Source organism: Carlito syrichta, unplaced genomic scaffold, assembly GCF_000164805.1.
Source record: "Carlito syrichta isolate Samal-C Ts95f unplaced genomic scaffold, Tarsius_syrichta-2.0.1 Scaffold63521, whole genome shotgun sequence".
In the NCBI taxonomy this organism is placed as follows: domain Eukaryota; kingdom Metazoa; phylum Chordata; class Mammalia; order Primates; family Tarsiidae; genus Carlito; species Carlito syrichta.
This window is the reverse complement of record NW_007007617.1, coordinates 253,161-260,392: the sequence shown is the minus strand read 5'-3', so window position 1 is coordinate 260,392 and position 7,232 is coordinate 253,161.

Below are 7,232 nucleotides of genomic sequence, written 5' to 3'. Positions count from 1 at the left end.
CCTCCCAAAGGCGCGGGATTACAGGCTGAGCCACCGAGCCCGGCTTGTTTTGTTTTTTAAGCATCCTCCTGCCTCAGCCTCCCGAGTAGCTGGGACACTACCACACCCAGTTAACTTTTAAATTTTTTATAGAGAAAAGGTCTTGCTATGTTGCCCAGTTCTCAAACTCCTGGGCTCAAGCAATCCTGTTACAACCTCTCAAAGTGCTGTGATCACAGGTGTTGAGCCATCATGCCCAGCCTGAACAAAGTTTTGATAATCATTTGTGCACAGGTTTTTGTGTGGATATATATTTTCAGATGTCTTCAGGTAAGTACCTAGGCATGAGATTGCTACTACATGGTAAAAGTGCGCATTTAACTTTATAAAAAAATGTAGTTTTTGCTTCTTAAAAAGTAACTTTACACATAACCCTTTATGCTATCCTTGTTTTATTTTATTTTATTTTGTTTTTTTGAGGTTTTTTTGAGTTGGAGTCTCACTCTGTCTCCCAGACTGGAGTGCAGTGGCCGCTCCTGGCCACCGCATGCTGGGCTCCAGCAATCCTTCCGCCTCAGCATCCAAGTAGCTAAGTGTGACCTATATCATTGTTGTAGAAATATTTTGTATAAAATGTAGCTTTGGCTGTAAGTGTGGCAAACAAGAGGCCTCCCCCAAGACAAGGTCATGACGTAGCTTTTTTAAAGAAACAGAGTTTTGCATAAAAGGAAGAGCACAGACTTGGACTTGTCGGAGTTCATTTTGGATTCTGGGCCACCTTTGTTAGTTAAGACAAATTTCCTGACCTCTATGAATGTCAGTTACTGTATCCTCAAGATGTGGGTGATGCAGGAATCTATACTGCAGGGTTGGTGCAAAGATTACACATGAGAAAATGAGCTGAGTGTTCGGCACGTGATAGGTGCTGCTGTGACTGTCATTAGATTTATAACTTCTGGTAAGAGTAAGAAACTACATCCTAGAAAATAAATAGCATCACGTCACTGATGCTTCAGTGTGCATTTGGAATTAGTGTGCTTTTCCAAGGGGTTGTATACGTGACTCAGAGACGTATAAATGAGTTTTATTTGACTCTAGTTTCTATCATATGTGAGTTTTTAAAATAATGCTATTATGGCCAGGTGCAGTGGCTCATACCTGCCATCCCAGCACTTTGTGAATCCAAGGCAGGAGGATTGCTTGAGCCCAGGAGTTTGAGACTAGCCCAGGCAACATAGCGAGATTTTGTCTCTACAAAAAAAAAAATCAAAAGATTTAGCCGGGTGTGGTGATGCATGCCTGTAGTCCCAGCTACCGGGGAGGCCTAGGCAGGAGGATCACCTGAGCCCTGGAAGTCAGGGCTACATTGAGCTGTAATTGTGCCACTGCACTCTAGTCTGGGCAACAGAGTGAGACCCTGACTCAAAACAAATACAATAACATAAAATGCTATTCTAACACTTTGCCACAGTTTAGCACTCTCTATGTAAGTAAGGTCTTGTCTTTTTAATGTCACGGAGAAATGCTACAGTCACATAAATGATAATAATAAGGTGCTATAACTTAGGTAATATGATTTTCCCAGGCAAGGTCCTAATTTAACTTTTGAAGGATTGTTAATTTCTATAGCTCTACTTAAGAAGGCATTCTCAATTAAAAAAAAAAAAAAACATTGACAGAAGACTCTTATAACATGGCTATTTTAAGACTATTTTCACTCAGTTTACTGGCAGGTGTTTAAACTGTTCAAGGTGTTAGTCCATGAAGCTGCGCTGACATCTGCCGGTAAAATGGTAAATTCCACAAAAATTCCGTTGCATATGTTCAGATGGAATTCTGGGTTTACTCCGTGAGCTGCTGTATCTGGCATCTTCAGTCTCACTCAAATGGTTTGCTAGCTGGCTCAGCTCTCTTTGGGTTCTTCATAATTGCCAGTGGCCTCCTTTAAACAGCTTTGTTAAGGAGTAAATGATATTTAAAATCATGATCTCTTCCAGGCGGTGTTTACCACTGAGTGATGACATCATAATCTTCTTGTCACATCTTTGTTATTGTGTGTTTTGGTCCTAAAACATGCCAGAGAAGAGTGACATTTATGAAGTTAGAATGCACGTTGGGAGGCCATTGTTGTACTAAACTCTGGTGTGGCATGTGTTCTTTGAGCTATGGCTGCCGCCATGTTTCCTAGGCTTTGGCCCCCTCTCCTACTTTGGAGAGGCGAATCTCCTCTCTTTCTCTCTCTCATTTACTTTCTAAATAAACTATATTTTCTAATCTAATAAAAAGAAAAAAAGAATTCATGCTGGGCAAGTGTTCCAGAGAGACAAGCTTAGGACATGGGAGCGGCAACGAGGCCCACAGACCTAAACTTTAGGGGTTTACTTTTCTTACTGGGAAGTGTAACATGGCTATGTTAAAACCTCCCAATTAGTACTCTGACTTAGAGTCACAGAACTTTTTACCTGGAAAGAAATTTACGGATCATTTAGTTTGTCTCTCTCTTTTGGAGATGAGGAAAAGGAGACCCAGATACATGTAAATAACTCAGTCACTCAGCTGACACTAGAGGAAAGTTCCCTCCACTTCCCACTCCAGAATTCCTTCCTATATAAATTATCCTATATAAATTATTTTCTCTCGCTGTATGTGGGTTATTGTTTAAACCAAAAATATATAAACTCACAACTATTCAGACATGAGTGCACTTATTTGAACATGTATGCTTAGTTTAACTCAACTGTGTATTAAAACACACTGTGTATTGTGTAAGATTGCTCTGGGATGCCTCAGAAATACATATTCCCTCATGGCTCTCCCAGAAAATCAAGCTCTGCTGTTTCTTCATACCTGAAAATAGAAAGAAGTATATGGATTGGAAAAAAATTGAAACACAAATAAACCCTAACCAGGGAAATTTCTGGCTCTTTGATCAGGGTTGGAGTGACAGAATCATGTACCAGAAGTCTGATTGGTCGCATAAGCACATTTTTTTCTTAGTTTTTTCTATTCCAATAGGCATTGCTATACAGGATTAAAATGTCAGAAATGATGTGTGCTATGTAGATACATTATTAATAAAATATTCTATGATATCGTGCCAAGCACATTTCTTCTCTGCTTCAGCACTACTGACATCTTGGGATACTTAGTTCTTTGTGGTGACGGCCTGTCTTGTGCATGGTAGGATGCTCAGCAGCATTCTGGCCTCCACTTACTAGAAGTCAGTAATGTGCCCCCAATTATAGCAACAAAAAATGTCTCCGGAGATTGCCAGATTCCCCAGGGAGGCAAAATCGGTCCAGGTTAAGAACCACTGCAGTAAAGTCAGGCAGTTGTCTTAAAAAACTACTTAAAATATTCCAAGCAAGAATGTGATTCCTTTTCTTTTATAAATAAAAGCAATATTGACATCTGGAAAGGGAAGAAGGCTTGAGGCATCTTGAGATTAAATAAATGCTTCCTTTAAATGTCTCTTCTGGGCAACAACTAAAGTGGGTTCCTTAAGTTGCTTTCAGCAGCTGCATATAGCCTCTCGTGTCTTTTCATGCTGGAAGGCATCATCTCAGCACAGTTACTACTTCACAATACAGTCTTGTGGTTGTTTTTGCTCTTGGCCAAGCTGTTCATCCTTCATCGGTGATGGCTTTAATCCCACGCCTTTGGGAGGCTGAGGTGAGTGGATTGTCTGAGCCCGCGGGTTCGAGACCCGCCTGGGCAGCGAGACCTCATCTCTACAATAAATCAAAAAATCAACCGGGCGTGGTAGCGCATGCCTGTAATTCCGGCTACTTGGAAGGCTGAGGTGGAAGGATCACCGGAGCCCAGCAGGTCGAGGCTGCGGTGGCCGGGATCGGCCACAGAAACTCCAGTCTGGGTGACAGAGTGATCCTTCCACCAACTCAAAAAAAAAAGAGAAGAAAAAAGAACATTTTCTAGTCTTCCTGATACTCCCAGTTCTCTTGATACCTGAACGTCTTCTGAACACAAAAGCATCTTGTGAAATTTAGGGGCAGGTATTTCTGTCCCAGTCTGCAGAGTTGGTGATTAAGGGGAGCCCGAACTCGGCCTGTTTCTAGCACACAGTGTCTTGTCATTTCACCCATGCTGGGTGTATTTTTTAGCACATTGGGTTTTATGTTAAGAGGGCCTTCATGAGAGGAAGGAGGACAGGGTGGTGGGTGCAAAGAAGGCAGGAGGGAGGAAGGCTCTGTGTTGTCCCTGGAGGTTCTGTCCCTCCAGACTCCGTCCCCTCCCGACCACAGCCTCCTCATCCCTTGTATCCTCCACTTCCCGCCCCCTCCGATCTGCCTCCTACCCCCACCAAGTGCATGGACTCCCACAGACACATTTTTGACTACCCCCTCACCCCCGCCCTGCGGCCCCCACACACTCCATGTCTTTCCAAGAAAACAAATGTGAATTTTAATTTTTGCTTCCAAATGGTTTATTGCCGGGACCAGGAAAGAGCCACCAAGTCATTGTCTGTACTCTAAAGAGGAATTTTTTTTTTTTTTTTTTTGAGTTAGGTCTTACTCTGTTGTCCGGTCTGGAGTGTAGTTGCATGACCATGGCCTCAACTTTCTGGGCTCAAGTAATCCTCTTGCCTCAGTTTCTTGAGTAGCTGGGACTATAGGTATGCACCACCACACCTGGCTAATTTTTTTTAAGTTGGAGTCTCTGTCGCCCAGGCTGGAGTGCAGAGGAAAGCTCATGGCCACCCCAGCCTCGACCTGATGGGCTCAGGCGATCCTTCCACCTCAGCCTTCCAAGTAGCTGCAACTACAGGCGCGGGTCATCATGCCCAGCTAATTTTTTGATTTATTGTAGAGGTGAGGTCTCACCAAGTTGCTCAGGCTGGTCTCAAACCCCTGGACTCAGGCAATCCTCTCACCTTGTCCTCCCAAAGTGCTGGGATTATAGTATACAATTTTTTTTTTTTTTTTTTTACTTTTTGTAGCAACAAGTTCTTGCTATGTTGCCCAGGGCTCAAGCAATCCTCCCACCTCAGCCTCCCAAAGCACTGGGATTACAGGCATGAGCCACTGTGCCCAACCTCAAGCAAACAGTTTCTGGAAGCACCTCAAATGCTTCGACGCTTACATTGCCCTTCAATCCTTTGACAGTTGATTGCCAGCCATGTCAGCTTTCTCAGCAGAGTTCTATGAATGAGCAGCTTCTCAAACACTGCAGCATTTGAGTATTTTATATACAGAAAAATAAGACAATTAAAATAAAATGTAATGTTGGGAAGACTGATGGGAAACAGGTGCTCTCAGATGTAATGTTAATAGGGTAGCCATGACAACACTCTGGAGGCATTTAGCTGCATATATCAAAAACCCTAAAACCCCCTCCATATCACTAGATAGATACAGATATTGAACTTTCTTGGAATTAATTTTAAAGAAAAAAATACAGATATGCTCAAAAATGTCTGTTCAAGGTAAGGACATGTATCCAAATGTTTGTATGAGAGTAAAAAAAGAATTGGATAAAATAGTAGCATGATTGCATAAATTATGATTCATCCATATGACAAAATACCAAATAAATCATGCTAGTATAATACATGCTAGAAAAGTGCACAAGAATACACACAAAAATGCCATTGTTAATAGGACGGTGGGCTTTTAATTGAGTCTTTATACTTTTCTGAATATACCCACATTACTAGAATGAATATATATTGCTTTAATGGTAAGAAAAAAGGTATTTGAAATAAAGAAAAAAATTAAAATGGGATGAAACTGTCATGAGCCTTTACCCATCATTATGGAGAAATAATTTCCTACAAGCCTCACCTAGAGAATGCTGGGGCTTTACTAATACCTAGGTGGTGAGGTGTTGGATTAACTTTGCCCTTATTTCAATGACACTATCATCCCAACAGCTTTTGTTTATTGAGCATCTGAAACAAGCAGGGCATTGTGCTATATTTCTGCAAACTGTCTCTTTGATTCCTTGAAACAAATTCCAGGTGGATATTATTCTCATTTTGCAGATGAGGACACTGAGGCTCTGAGTAGTTAAATAAATAAGAGCTCTAGCAAGGCACTGGTTCCAAGTACTCTGTGAAATGTGGACACTTAACCCCAAAACTATGATGCTCTTTTTAGGAAGTATTAAGCTAAGCCTGAGTGTCTCTTCTCTGGATAATTTGGGGCAAGAATAAGGGGGAAAAAAAACAATTTTAGTAAGAGTCCAGCCACAATTAAGAGTTTTTGTAATTGACTGTACTTTGGTTTTATATTTGCTCTATATTTGAAAACATTATGTGACAAACTTATGTGATGCTTAAGACAAGTTTAAAAACACAAGGTGGTAAATAATTTCTGAGACTATTTTCTCAATGGGAAATGAAATCTGAGACTATTTTCTCATGGGGAATGTGACTAAAGTCTCTACCCTAATCTCAGGAATGTATCAGTGTATCGCATATAGAAATGTATACAAACACCAATCACACAAGCATGAGTCTGCTTAATCCACACAGAATACATGGATGGTAAAAGTTTATTTTATTTATCTGCAAGTGGAATCCCAAGGGCAAAAGTACTATCAAGGGAGGACAGAGCATATAATTGACATTATTGATTTTTAGTGAGGTTCCAAGTTCTTTTATTTTTAAAAATCTCATTGCATTAAGATATATACACATTCCAATGTAAAGAGACAACATAGTAAACCAACTGCACAAAGATCTCATATCTGGTATCTTAACCATGGTTATTTTAATTTTCTCATAGCTTTGGAATTTTGAGAATATGCTTGTATTATGCAAAAAGAAGAGGGGAGGAAGGAGGGGGAAGGGGAGAAAGAGGAGAAAGAGAAGGTGGTAGACAGAGATCAATTTTTTTTTCCTTGAGTGGAGGTCTCACTGAGACGATCACAGTTCACAGCAGCCTTGACCTCCAGGATTCAGGCAATCCTCCTGCCTCAGCCACCTGAGTAGCTGGGACTACAGGCGTGAGCCAACATGCCTGGCTAATTTTTTTTTTTTTTTTTTTTTTTTTTGTGGAGACAAGATCTCACTATGTTGCCCAGGCTAATCTCAAACTCCTGGGCTTAAGCAGTCCTCCTGCCCTAGCCTCCCAAAGTGCTGGGACTAAAAGCATGAGCCACCATGCCTGGCTGACCGAGACCAAATTAAGAATTCTTTGCCACTGGTAGTGAACAAGGCCTACGGAAAGACAATGGGTGGAACACAGATACCAATTCAAATAGCAGTGTCAGCTGCAGAATTCCTCTGCTAC